Source organism: Psammomys obesus, unplaced genomic scaffold (genome assembly GCF_907164565.1).
Source record: "Psammomys obesus unplaced genomic scaffold, mPsaObe1.curated_primary_1811, whole genome shotgun sequence".
Lineage (NCBI taxonomy): Eukaryota > Metazoa > Chordata > Mammalia > Rodentia > Muridae > Psammomys > Psammomys obesus.
This window is the reverse complement of record NW_026585895.1, coordinates 45,574,848-45,589,168: the sequence shown is the minus strand read 5'-3', so window position 1 is coordinate 45,589,168 and position 14,321 is coordinate 45,574,848.

Here is a 14,321-nt window from a genome sequence, read left to right as displayed (position 1 = left end):
CTGTCCACTATGTGTGTGCCTGATGCCTACAGAGGCCAGAAGAGAGCATCAGACTCCTGGCAGGTGGAATTACGGATGGTTGTGAGCCAGCAAATGGGTGCTGGGAACCAGCCCAGGTCCTCTGCAAGGGCAGCAAATGCTCTTAACCACTGAGCCATTGCTCTCGCCCCTATTCGTGGTTTGAGGTATCTTTGGGAAGATGTATTTCTGGGGCTATCAGTCAGGTTGAAGTTTCTTGAATATCAGTCAGCAGGAAAGAGAAACTGACCAGGGTGAGGTAGCTTCTTTAACTTTCCCAGTCCTTGTAAGTTTTTTATCTTTGTATACTGTCTCACCTATACATCTTTTGACTGAACCAAGGACAGAAAATATTCAGAGGGAACAGAACTGCACGCACGCATGCACGCACGCACGCCGACCAGGAACAGGGGTTCCCTTCCTCTCCAATCACAATTCCCTAAACAATATTGTGACAGCTATTCGCACGCCATTTGCATGCCAAAAAGCATTATGGAGAATCTAGACATGCTTGAAACAGGGAAGGGGCTTCAGTCATAGACAAATGTGACGTCATTTTCTGTGTGTGACTTCTGAGCTAAGAACTCGTGTATCTGCACAGGTCCTATACACCCCCAACAGATGCTGGCAGATGACTGTACCTATGAAGAGAAAACAGTAGCTCCTGGCTCTTAGATTTGTATAGTCTAGAAGAACAGGTAGGGAGCAAACAGATGGTCCCTAGGTTTTTGTTTATCTGGTTGATTGGTTGGCTGGTTGGTCGGTTTTTGGTTTTTTGAGACAGAGTTTCTCTGTGTAGCCCTGGCTGTCCTGGACTTGCTTTGTAGATCAGGCTGGCCTCGAACTCACAGAGATCTGTCTGCCTCTGCCTCCCAGAGTGCTGGGATCACAGGTGTGCACCACCTTGCCTAGCTGATGGCTAACGTTGTAATACCTTTGGTAGTGAGGAGGCTGAGGTGGCTACCAGGAGGTCCAGCAGGGTCAGCCAAGACTCCCTGCTGCAGCCACAGGGCCTCAGGACCCCAAGGCAGAAGAAAATGTTTAGGGGAAAGGCAAGGGGCTCCCAGCTTCCCAAGTGTAGCCCAGGCTGCTCCGCTTGGTCATGTCCCCATTGTGACTGTGTTCCAGTGAGTGTGAGGAATTCCCCATGGATTCTAAAGAAAAGTGCCCTGATCCTCTTGATAGATAAGTAGCCGGAGTACAAAGCGACGAACACTGCCCTAGTAGAACGGTACAGGGCTGGGATTCAAACTTACAGCCTGCCTTCAGTCCCGACTCCGTCCTTTTCAGCCACACCAGGGCCTGAGCCGACCCAGCGCAGTGAAGCCATGCTCTTCAGAGCCTCAGCTGCTGATGCCTGTCCCCAGATGCGCAGGCGTATTCTCTGGATGACTTGGCAGCTGGCCCAGCTGGAAAGTTGGCCTCCAGCCTCCATTGTCTCAGCATTTTACAACCCGGAGCTGGGTAGGGGGCTGGGGTGGAGGCACTTTTCATGGGAACTCGGGCAGGGAAGGAGGGCGAGCCCTCTAACTGGGACCCAGGCCAGGAGAAGAAGAGGGCTGGGAGCCGGCCAAGGCGCTGTGCCTCCTCCCTGACACCCCTGGGAGCATCCAGCTGTGGCATATACAGCCAGGCAGCCCAGACCAGATGTGGGTTGGGGTGCGGGTGGGGTGAGGGGCATGCAGGACTGATGATGAAGTGTGGTCTGCAGGAGAGAGACAAAGAATCAAGGTTCCGACGAATATCCAAAGGGCGAGGCCCTGCTGCGCAGGCTTATGGGGGCCTCTGATCAGCCAGGGAAGCAGGGAGGCTTCTTGGAGGAGGGGACAACAGTGTTCCAAGTCCTTAGAGGTGAGCAGGAAAGGGGCTGAGCCTCCTTTCGGGTCAGATAGCATGCTAAGAGTAATGTAATGATGAGCAAACATCTGGCTCTCTTGGAGGCAGTTTCAAGCAGTTCAATCTGTCCCAGATTTATTACCCAAAATACAGTAAAATAAGATTCAAGGTTGGGGGCCCAGACTGTGACTAAGCTGGTAGGGCACTTGCCGAGTGTGTGCAAAACTCTGGCTTCAGCTCAGTAACACTGAGCACAGTGATTCGTACCTGTAACCCCAGCCCTTGGGAGCAGGAGGCTGGAGGGTCAGAAGTCTAAAGTCATCCTCGAGCTACAGAAACGAGTTCAAGGTTAACCTGGGTCAAATGAGACCCTGCCAAGAAAGAGAAAGGGAGCCCGGCATGGTGGCGCACGTCTTTGATCCCAGCCCTTGAGGAGGCAGAGGCAGGTGGATCTCTGTGAGTTCGAGGCCAGCCTGGTCTACAAAGTGAGTGAGTCCAGGAAAAGCCAGGGCTATACAGAGAAACCCTGTCTCCAAAAACAAACAAACAAAAATAAAAAGAGACCTGCAGCCAGCGGTGTCTGCTCTTGCAGACAGTGGAAATTCTACTCCCAGGACTCAGGTTGGGCAGCCCACCACTGCCTGGGAATTGAGTTCCAGGGCATCTCATGGTCTCTTCTGACCTCTGCAGGCATCTGCGCTTACATGTGCAAGCGCTCCCCTATACATGTACACATAACTAAAAGGAGAAACGAAATCTTCAACGAAGAGGGGGGCTGTGCTGGGCGTACAGAATGCGTTCAGGTGACGCACGTGACATTCGCCTACTACAGAACCAGAAAGCAGCCATTGTTCAGCCTACCTGGACATTCTGTAGTTTTGTTTGCTAAATGCAGCCACTCGGGCCCTGGGGTCGGTGTCCAGTGGGAGCCACCAGAGGCCGGTAGGTAGAAATATGTCATCAGATTTGCCTGTGGACAAAAGAGGCTGGTAGCATGGCTCAGGGCGGGTGTCTGATGGGAGACTAGGGCCAGAGCTGGGGTGACACAAGTGTGGACAAATGGGGATTTGTGGAAAGAGGTCAGGTCAATGGGCCTTACTGAGTCATCGGGTGTGGAAATTGAGAAAATGGGGCAGTCAAGGATGACACCTCATTTCTGGGCAGCTCGACAGATGGTGGTAGGCTTTCCTGAGCTGGGAAGGAGGGAGAGAAGGAGATGCCGCAGCCCAGCTCTCGGTGAGATGGGCACCTGAGTGTGGTCGCAGGGGTGAGGTTTGAGACAGCTGGAGTCCGAGTCTGGAATGCAGGCTCCCGGCCAGCGCTGGGGGTGACATTTGGAGAAGACTGACTTAGCGAGAAAAACTGAAACCACAGGAATAGACAGCACAGTGTGTGGAATGAGACAGGAAGGGACAAAGATGGCAGCCCCTGGGGACAGGCACAGTCTGGAGAGAGCAGGACAGAAGCCAAGGCAGCATCGCACCATGAGGCAGAGGTGAGGGACACCGGGGAGTCTCTTCAGGACACTGGAAGTCAAAATAGGAGGCTGACAAGGAAAGGGAAGTTGAGAGTAAAGGTTTCCAAAGTGTCAGGGAACACTTTGGAAGCGTGGGTTGGAGCGCAGTTGTGTTACTAGGGTGAACAAAAGCATAGGGTTCCCTGCCAGCCCTGAATAACAGAGTGTGGGGGCGCTTGCCAGCACCAAGAAGGCTGAGCCAGGAGGCCTACCATGAGTTTAAGCTCTGAAAATATCAAACCCAAACCCAGGGATGCCCATTGATAAAATACAGCCCTCTGGCTGTGGCTACAGAAGCCAAACCAGGGGAACAGCAGTGGAGCAGAGGGTACAGGACCTGGGGGTAAGAAGTAAGGGCAAAGCTGGGCATGGTGGCACACGCCTTTAATCCTAGCATGCAGAGAGGCAGAGGCAGGCAGATCACTGTGAATTCGAGGCCAACCTAGTCTATAAAGCAAGTCCATGACAGCCAAGGTTGCACAGGAAAAATACCAAAAAGAGAGAGAAAAAAAAATTAGGGAGGAATGGAAGTGGAGACCAGACTTTCAGGTACCTTGGCTGGAGAGAAGCCTACGCAGTTAAGAGCATTTGCCATTTTGTCTTAGTCAGGGTTTCTACTGCTGTGACGAAACATCATGACCAAAAAGCAAGTTGAAGAAGAAAGGGTTAACTTGGCTTGCACTTCCAGATCACAGTCCATCAATGGAGGAAGTCAGGATGGGAACTCAAGCAGGGATAGAAGCTGGAGGCAGGAGCTGATGCAGCACGGAGGAGGAGTTCTGCTTAGTGGCTTGTTCAGCCTAACTTATCCAGGACCACGAGCCCAAGGATGGCACCACCCAGGATAGGCTGGGCCCTCTGCCATCGATCACCGGTTGAGGAAATGCCCTACAGCTGGATCTCATGGAGGCATTTCCTCAGCTGCTGCTCCTTTCTCTGTGATGACTCCAGCTTGTGTCGGTCGAGTTGACACACAAAAACAGCCATTGCACAGTTCTTACAGAAAACCCAAGTTCAGTTCCCAGCACCCACTTCAGACCGCTCACAACAGCCTGCATATCCAGATCCAGGAATCTGGTCTCCATTGGCACCTGCACTCACATTTCCACACACAAACACATTTAAAAATAAAAATAATTCTTGAAAAAAACATCCCCGGAAGCCTAGGCACTAGAAGACCGAGGAATGGTGTGAGTTTGAACACTGAGTTGTCACTGGGTCTTGCTAACAGATGTTTACCCCTGCAGGCCTAAGGACACCAACTTCTTTTTAAAGCCAGAAGGAAATAAACCAAAAGAATCCCAGACTTTCGCAGACCAGGCAGAGCAGACAACACTGCCTTCGGTGAGACCAGCCTCTGGAAAAGATTCTAGTGAGCTGGAGCCCAGCTCGACATCTGTACTTAACGACACTGCATTGCACTCTTCAAAAACAAAATTGGATGCTATATCTCAGGTTAAGGTTCTGGCCACAAAAGCGGAAACTAAAGCAAAGGGGCACAGGACACCTTTGACAGTGATGGACGTGTTTGTTAGCGTGACTGCTGGTACCCTTCTACAAGCGTGTGCCTGTGTCCAAACTTCTCAAATAGTCTCTGTTAAATATGACAGTCCTTTGTGAAATATAGCCTCCAATCTTTATTCCAGTGGGCTGAAACTACACCCAGGTAGTTTGCTAGGCAGCTACAGGGGTCTCTGCAGGAGGAAGCAGTTTAAGAGAAGCCAGGATGAGTGGTTAGCTGGAGCAGGTTCCACATAGGCAGGCGATTTAAGGTAAGTTAGGTAAGATAAGTTAGCTGGCACAGCCTGACCTCAGGTTCCTAGAACAGAGTAATTCCCCTAGGGATCCTCCATCAAGGGGATCAGATTCTAGTTAAACCTGCCAATGGCCTCAGCAAGAACACAAGATGGAGGAAGCTTTGCACTGTCTTGCCCTGTCGCACGCACCACCTGGGATCGATGGGAATAGAGAGAATTAAGGAGGCATGAAGGATCCCAGCTGAGCTGAGAAGCCTGACACCCTGAGACTGGCTAGTGGGTAGGGTGGGGAGTGAGCCAGGAACTATGGTAAAGGCATGAGGCAGGGGAACGGCAGCAGAAACCGAGGACCCCACCAAGTCTTGTGGAAGCGTGCTTTCCTTCTTTGCTAAAGCCAGTCATGAACTCACGTCCTGGTCTGTCCAGTAAAACTACTGTGATGTTGTCATGGTGACAGACCCTAGGATCATTTGGGTGATGGGCCTCCGGGCTAGTCTGCCGAGGATTGCCTTGGTTAGTTTAAGGGATGTGGGAAGGCCTGCCCACTGTGGGTGGCACCATTCCCTGGGTGGGATCCTGGACTGGATTAATGGAGAAAGGAAGTTATGAAGCACTGTGCAGTTCATTCACCCCTCTCTGCTTCTTGCCTGTGGAAGTCATGTGACCAGGTGCTCTAAGCTTTGTCATCTTGACTTCCTTGCCGTGAACTGCATCCTTGAACTGTGAACCAGAATGAACCCTTTCTTTCTTGGTTTTTGTTTGTTTGTTTGTTTGTGTTTTAAAATTACATTTAGCCAGGCAGCAGTACTGCACGCCTTTAATCCCAGCACTTGGGGAGGCAGAGGCAAGCGGGCCTCTGTGAGATTGGGGCCAGCCTAGTCTACAAAGTGAGTTCAGGATAGCCAGGGCTATACAGAGAAGCCCTGTCTCTTGGGATCAAGATGTAGAACCCTCAGCTCCTTCTCCAGCACCTCATCTGCCTGCACACTGCCATGCTTCCTGCTATAATAATGGACTAAACCTCTGAAACTGTAAGCCAGCCCCAATTAAATGTTTTCTTATTAAGAAATTACAGTGTGTGTGTGTGTGTGTGTGTGTGTTTTGTACATGCCACAATTTGCCCATGGAGGTCAGAGGACAGTTTGGAGGAGTCGTTTCTCTCTTTCCACTGTGTGGGACTCCAGGATTGAACTCAGGTTGTCAGATCTGGCAGCAAGCTCCCTTACCCACTGAATCATCACACCAGTCCCACTCCCCGCCCCCACCCCGTCCCCAAGTTCCTTTCCTATATGCTGCATATATGTATGTTGACCCCATGCCTGGTACCCGCAAAGGGCAGGAGAAGGAGTTGGCACCCCTGGAACTGGAGTTGCAGAGGGTTGTGAACCACTGCATGGGAGCTGGGAATCTAACCCAGGTCCTCTGGAAGAGCATCCAGGGCTCTTAAGGACTGAGCCATCTCTCCAGACCCTTGTCAGGGTATTTTATCACAGTAACAGAAAAACAAAAGTGGACACTCATCATAGACGAAATCATGAAAAATTCTGATGGGGTAGCCTCAGTCAGATGTTCTAACACACACACACACACACACACACACACACACACACACACACCCTACCCCACACCTCACCTCACCTCACCCCTGCTATAGAAGTTTGCTTGCTATGACACACACACAGCCTGGGGCAAGATCCCTTCCAGAGCAAAATCAGGGTACAACTAACCCAAGCAGGGAGGGATAGGGTGTTGTGGGTCCTGATTCTGGAAACCCTTAATCTGGGCATTTCATGTTTCTCATAAATACATTATTAGTAATTTAATAAGACTGTAAATTAGATTGAGTCTGTCACTCACTAATAAGACTGTAAATTAGAGTGAGTCTGTCACTCACTACTATAATTATTAGTAGAGTGATAAGCAACATGAGTGTCCAGAACTGGACCTATGGATGGACCAATGGATGAATGGTTGATAGATGATGACAGCCTATGATGGATGATGGGATCCTCCGGACCAGGATGTCCCACCCTATTCTCACCATTGCACGGCACTGGCTGGTGGTTTAGTTGAAAATACAGAGAACAAACAGTGGCACGTTTACACAAATCAGCATTTGAATGAACAAGGATAAATTGTATGCATTCCAAACAAACATTATACCAACAGAACCTCAGCAGAGAAATGCTTCCATAAGATCTGGCTGTAGGGCATTTCTTAATTAGTATGTGATCAGGGAGGGATGTCTCAGCTAGGGTTTCATTGCTGTAAAATAAAATATAAGGTAAAATACCATGACCATGGCAACTCTTATAAAAGAAATATATATATATATATATTACTCTTAAATCTGCCTCCTTGAGTGCTGGGATTACAGGTGTGGGACACATGCCTGGCTCTAAAAGAAAATTTAACTGGGGTTGGCTTACAGTTTCAGAGGTTTAGTCCACTATCATCATGCCATATACATGGCAGCATACAGGCATGCATGGTGCTGGAAGAGTCTTGATCCGAAGGCAACCAGGAGGAGACCGTCACACTGGGTGTAGCTCATGCTTTGGAGCCTTCAAAGCCCCCATCCTGGGAGTGGAGCTCAGATGGTGATCCCCCTTACTCCCTGAGCCATACTGACAGTCCAGTTGCTACGAGTTTGAACCAGCTCTGCGCTTATCATCTGAGGGCTGTGGGCATGTGACTTCATCCTTCTGAACCTCCTTGTCCCCTGAGTGGCAGAGACAATACAGGGCCACTCCCTGGGCAGCATAAGCTGGCAGCTTCCCCCAGCTGAGCTACTGAGACCGGTGATCACTCTGGGGTCCTGAAAACCAGCCCTCACGTGTGTTTTCACAACACACTGCTGATACCTGAGCCTCCACTGTTTCCAACAGCCCAGAGGAGAAGTGAATCCACGTGCCATCACAGAGCAATGTAGGGAGAATGTGCTGGACCCTGAGAGGTGTAGAACGTGCTACCCACAGATATGGCCCCTGAGTACCTGAAGCTGGAGGCAGTTGAGAAATGGGCTGCTTTGGAAAGACTTTCTGTTGTTCTCCTGAAGCAGCTCACAGAGGGTTCTGGTGAGAGGAGGCTTCCCTGCTTCCTTTGGAAAGAAACATCCTCTCCTTGGAAGACAGAGGGACACAGAGGAGCCTAAACGGACAGGCCTGCCTGTTGACATTTCCCCACTCGTGACACTGGCTGTTCACTCCACAACTCCCTACCTTGCCCCAAACTCAGCATATACAATGCATGCCTGCTTCTTCAGGTCTTCATTTCCTTAGCCAGCTTCACACGTCACAAAAAAAGTCTATAAAATTTATATAAAACGAGAGCACATGTTTCTCTTGTTAAACTGTCTTCTGTTATGAAGGTCCCAGTTGAAAACTCAGAATGTTAGAAGGAAGATCTATCTTTCAAGCCAGGTATGAGGCAGCACCTGTAATCTCAGCACTTGGGAAACTGAGGCAGAAGGATCATGAGCCAGTCTGAGCTTCATAGTGAGACTCTGTCTTAAAATACCAAAGAAAGGCCAGGCATGATGGTACATGCCTTTATTCCCAGGACCTAGGGGCAGAGGCAGGTGAGTTTCAGGCCGGCCTGGTCTACCTAGAAAATTATAGCCAACCAGCGCTGCATAGTAAGATTCTGTCTGAAAAGGAAAACAAAACAATAACAGCAACAAAAGAAAAACAAAGAAAAGGAGCAAGGGAGATGGCTCAGTACAGCTTTAGCTGCCAACTTGACACAAACCCAGGTACATTTGAGGCCAGGGGACAGGTGGAAATGGCACAGAACTTTGATCCCAGCACTTGGGAGGAAGAGGCAGGCAGATCTCTGTGAGTTTGAGGACAGCCTGATGTACAGATCAAATTCCAGGACAGCCATGGCTACATGCGAAACCCTGTCTTGGAAAACCAAACCAACCAACCAAACAAGCAAACAAAACCTCTGCTGTTGATCTTGATTTTTTAACAAGTCTATTTTATTTATTTAGCTCTTCTACCTCCCTTACAAACTCCTAACACCGGGTAGGAGGAAAAGATGGTTATTGGGGACCAGGGGCAGAGTTTTCTCTGCTACTTCCTGCTGGGTAGGGTCGTAGGATTCTTTTGGGGCCGATACCAATATCAGTCGTCCAGAAGTCCAGAATCCAGGTCACCAGCAAATCAGCGAACAGCAATTGCAGCAGCAAGGCGAACCAGCAGCAAGCAGTCCTCCAAGCAGCCGCTCCTTCCCCTGGGCTGTCATATTGATACCCTTCAATGGCCTCAGAATTCAACTAATTCCACCTGGCCAAGAGCACGCTCCGCACAGGTGTGGACAAACTAAAATTCCCCCAACCTGGAATTTTAACAAAAAATGTTTACATATCATAAGCTGAAAAGTCCACAACACCCTGGGGATCGGGAATCTCAGCTGAGGCACTGAGGAATTGCCTCCATCAGATTGGCCTGTGGGCGTGTCTTGATTACTAATTGAAGCGGAAGGTCCACAGCCCTCTAGGGGATACCCTCTCTGGGCAAGTGGGCCAGTACTGTCTAGGAAAGCAGGCTGAGTAACCCAGGAAATGTAAGCTGGTAAATAGCATTCTTCTGTTCTCTCTGCTTCCGTTCCTGCCTCCAGGTTCCTACCCTGAGTTCCTGTTCCGGCTTCTTTGAGTGATGGACTATGATTTGGAAATGTAATCCAGATAAACCCTTTTGTTCCCAGGTTGCTTTTGGTCATCACAGCACTATAGGAAGCAAACTATGAGCCCTATGCCCTGCAAGTGTGGAGGTTTGAATAAGAACAGCTCCCCATGGGCTCATCTATTTGAATGCTTAATCATCAGGAAGTGGCACTACTTGAGAGGGATTAGGAGGTGTGGCCTTATGGGAGTAGGTGTGGCCTTGTTGGAGGCATTGTGTCACTGAGGATGGGCTTTGGGGTTTCAAAAGCCCAAGCCAGTTCCAGTGTCTCTTCCTGCTGCCTTTGGATGCAGATGTAGAACTCTCAGCTCCTTCCCCAGCACCATGTCTGCTTGCATGCCACCATGCTTCCCACCGGGACAATGAACTAAACCTCTGAAACTGTAAGCCAGCCCCTGTTAGATGCTTTCTCTCTTTTTTCAAAAAAAAAAAGATTTATTATGTATACAATGTTCTGTCTGCGTGTACACCTGCTCACCAGATCTCATTATAGATGGTTGTGAACCACCAAGTGGTTGCTGGGAATTGTCCTCAGGATCTCTGGAAGAGCAGAAGTGCTCTTAACCTCAGAGCCATCTCTCCAGCCCCATTAAATGCTTTCTTGTATAAGAGTTGCCATGGTCATTCTGTTTCTTCACAACAATAGAACACGGACTAAGAAAGTACGCATGAGGAACTGAGTTTGGATCCTAACACCCACTTAACAGCTAGGCAAGGTGGCACACACCTGTAACTTATGTTGGGGTTTCATAGCCACTTTTCTATTGCTGTGATAAAGCCCCGTCACCAAGGCTACTTATAAAAGAACGCATTCATCTGGACTTTTGTTTCCAGGGGGTTGGAGTCCATGATTGGCAGCACAGCGTTGGCGGGAGCAGCAGAGAGCTCACATCTTCATCCAAAAGCAGGCAGCGTGAGAGTGAGGGAAAGAAAGCGATCACTGGACACCAGTGAGTCTTTTGAAGCTCCAGTGACTCACCTCCTCCAGCAAGGCCACACCTCCTAATCCTTCCCAAACACTTCCATCAACTGGGCAGCAAGTACTCAAATATCTAAGGCTATGGGGGCCATTCTCATTCAAACCACCACTCAGGGTAGAGGAGGCAGGTGTGTCCAAAGGGCTCACTGCTCAGTCAGTCTAGCTGAAAGAGGGTTCTACAGACTCAATGAGAGACCTCACCTCAAAAATAAGATGGCCAGCTGGGGAGATGGCTCAGTGGGTAACCCACCATGCCTTCTTTTACTATTTTTATTTATTTTTATTTTTTAAAGAGGAATGCGGACTTTGGGACTTTGGATTCGAAAAGTGGCTGAATGGTTTTTGTGGGGATGTAAGGGTCATCCTAGTAGGAACATAGAAGACAGTGGTGCTGAGGGTGATGTGAACCGTAAGGGCCTAGCTCAAGAGGTTTCAGAAAAAAATATTAATAATGTGGACTAGAGACTGTTCTTGTGGTATTTTGGTGAAGAACGAGGCTGCTTTTTGCCCTTGTCTGAAAAATCTGCCTGACAAGTTTTGGATTAGTTGCATCAGCAAAGGAAATCTCAAAACAGCCTAGTGTGGACTGTGTCGTGTGGCCGCTTAGTGTTCACTCTTTGGAAGATCTGTAACACCCAGGAGCAAGCTGAGCAAGCAAGAAGACAAGCTGTACAGTTTGAGGAACGTGTTCCAGCCCCTGCAGCAGATCTTGGCAGCTTCAGCGGCACGGTTCTTCCGTTAGAGTCAAGGATAGAAGAAAGGAGTCCGTCCTCAACTAAGAAAAGCCGCTGAGGCCAGGCATGTGGCAGGGGTGTCCCTGCACAGAGGCCCAGAGAGGCCACGGTGTGAAGCTGTGATGGTGAAGCCCAGATTGTCTTGGAGATTCCAGAGCTATGGGATGCCAAGGAGAGCTGCTCACAGGGAGTGGAACCATCCCTAGAGATGGAAATGTACTGCAGTGGACAAAGCTGAGAGGAGTTGGAGATCTGACAAGTGCTTTGACAGCAGACATGGAGGTGCAGAATTTGGAGTCTGTCCAGCTGGTTTTCAGTCTTGCTTTGGTCCAGTGTTTCCTCACGATGCTCTTTCCCCCCTTTTGGAATGGTGATGTACATTCTATGCCATTGTATGTTGGAAGTATGTGATCTGCCTTTTAAATTTTGATTTTATAGGAGAGTGTAGTTAAGAGATTGCATGACTCTCAGAAGAGACTTTTGACTTTGAGCTTTTAAACAAGTGTGAGACTGTTACAGACCATGAGGACTTTTGAAGTTGGACAGAATGCAGTTTGTCACTATGCTATCCTTTCAGGCTTTTGGGGGTGCAATGTGGTGGTTTGAATAGAAATGGCCTCCGTACACTCCTCTGTTTGAATACGTGGCCCATAGAGAGTGGCCCCGTTAGGAGGTGTGGCCTTGCTGGAGTGGGTGTGGCCTTGCTGGAAAAAGATGTTACTGTGAGGGTGGGCTTTGAGATCTCAGATGCCCAGGCTGGGTGGCTTATGCTGCGTGCATAAGACGTAGAACTTTCAGTTCCTTCTCCAGCACCAGTGTCTGCTGGCGCGTCACCATGCCTCCCGCCACGATCTTAAGAGACTAAACGTCTAAATTGTTAGCCAGCTCCAATTCAGTCTTTTCCTTTGTAAGAGTTGCTGTGGCCATAGTGTCTCTCCACAGCAATAAAATCCTAACTAAGACACCTACACCCCGACCCCTGCCCCCCACAAAACACTGGACTATTATTCAGCCTTTGGGGAAAAATAGCATTCTGACGTTACTGAGATGTGAATGCACCTCCGGGAGAAGGCAGACAGATTGGTAAATATTTCATGACTTCACTAATGTAAGGCGCCCAGAGCTGTCACCGTTGTGAGCACGGACACTGTCCTCATTAGGCATAATTCTTCTGTTTCCTTGTTTGACGAAGGGCTCGGTATGTAACCAGGCTGGCCTCGAACTCACAGTCTTCCTGCCTTGCTCCAAGGGTTGGGATTACAGGCCTGTGTCTCAGGCCTGACTAGCAAACAGGGAAGCTTGGCTCAGAGCTGGGAACGTGGAACCCAGTGCTCTACTGACTAACTGGGTCACAGGACTCCTCAGACCTGGAAGGGACCGTTTAGCTCTAGCTGTTTGGGCTTTTCACGTCTCTGGGCCTCTTGGCTTCTTGCATGGGGGTGGGCTGCGCAAAGCCAGTTCTGCACAGCGGGGAGGGAATCAGGCCTGGCCACAGGTGGTTTGGTGGCCCAGTTTTGCACCTATGACCCTGGTCTCTGCACTACACGCTGCTTCCTGCCATGTCATTGGAACTATCACACCACCTGGGAGGGGGGCGCCACCCCCCAGGAGGCTTGGAGAAGGCCCTGTCTCACCTATAGAATGAGGTCAGAATAAAGTCAACGCGGCAGTCCTTGTTCAAACCGTTATCTCTCTTCTTACATCCGGACCTGCAGGCTCTCCGCCGTTCTCTGCCCTCTGCCCTCATTCCTTCGCTTTAAACCGGCCGCCAAGTCTCTAACCTACGTTAGGATCGGGACAGGGAGTCTCCTCCTGCTCCCACCAGGGGGCGCTCGCGGGCCTTGCAAAAGCTTCCTCCCAAGGATCAAAGGGATTGGTGTGAAACCAAGATGGGGAGGCCAGGCCTGTAAGGAAGGTCCCACGTAGGGAGCCTGGTCCTGGGAGGGCTTTTATCCCCTGGTTTGCTGGCCTAGAAAATGGGTGTGTGTGGGAGCGGGTAGGCAAAGCTTCCCAACTTAGGACAAAGCTTCTCGACTTTTTTTTTTTTTTTTAATTAGCATGATTTATTTTATTTTAAAAATGTAATTTAGGGGGGAAATCTTTGAAAGCAGGTTTTGCATCAGGGTCTCAGCAGGGCCTGGTATAGGCGATTTCTGATAGGTTCTCATGTGGTGCACTTGCTGATGTTTCTAGGAATTATCTCCAGGGCCTTCCCAGCTCTGACCACAGGTGGATTCCTGAGCTGGGCAGGAAACCCTCCTGTCCTGAGCACCCCCTCCCCCATAGATACCTGTGATTTCAGCCATCAGAAGCAGAGGCAAAGTGACCATGTCAAGTTGGAAGCCAGTCTGGTCTAAAGTGAGTTCTAGGTCAGCCTGGGCTACATAGTCAAAACACAAACCAAAACAGCCAGCTCCTAGAGGCTCACACCTTTCACCTCAGCACTTGGGAGGCAAAGACAGGCGGATCTCTGTGAGTTGGAGGCCAGCCCGGTCTACAGAGTGAGTTCCAGGACATCCAGGGCTGTTACACAGAGAAACCCGGTCTGGGAAAAACAAAACAACAACAACAAAAAAAGCCACCTACAAACAGAAAACCCCTAAACACAAACAATCCCACAAACCAACCAGCCAAAAGCTTCTGCGGCGTGGGGCCTCCTGTGTGCATTCTCTTTCATTCATCACTGCTGTTTCCTGGGCCTCTGTGCTGAGCCCCTGCGCTTACTCGGGAGACAGACTGATGAGACCCCGGCCCTAGTGAGCTCAGGGACCCACAGGTTCTGGGGACAAGGAA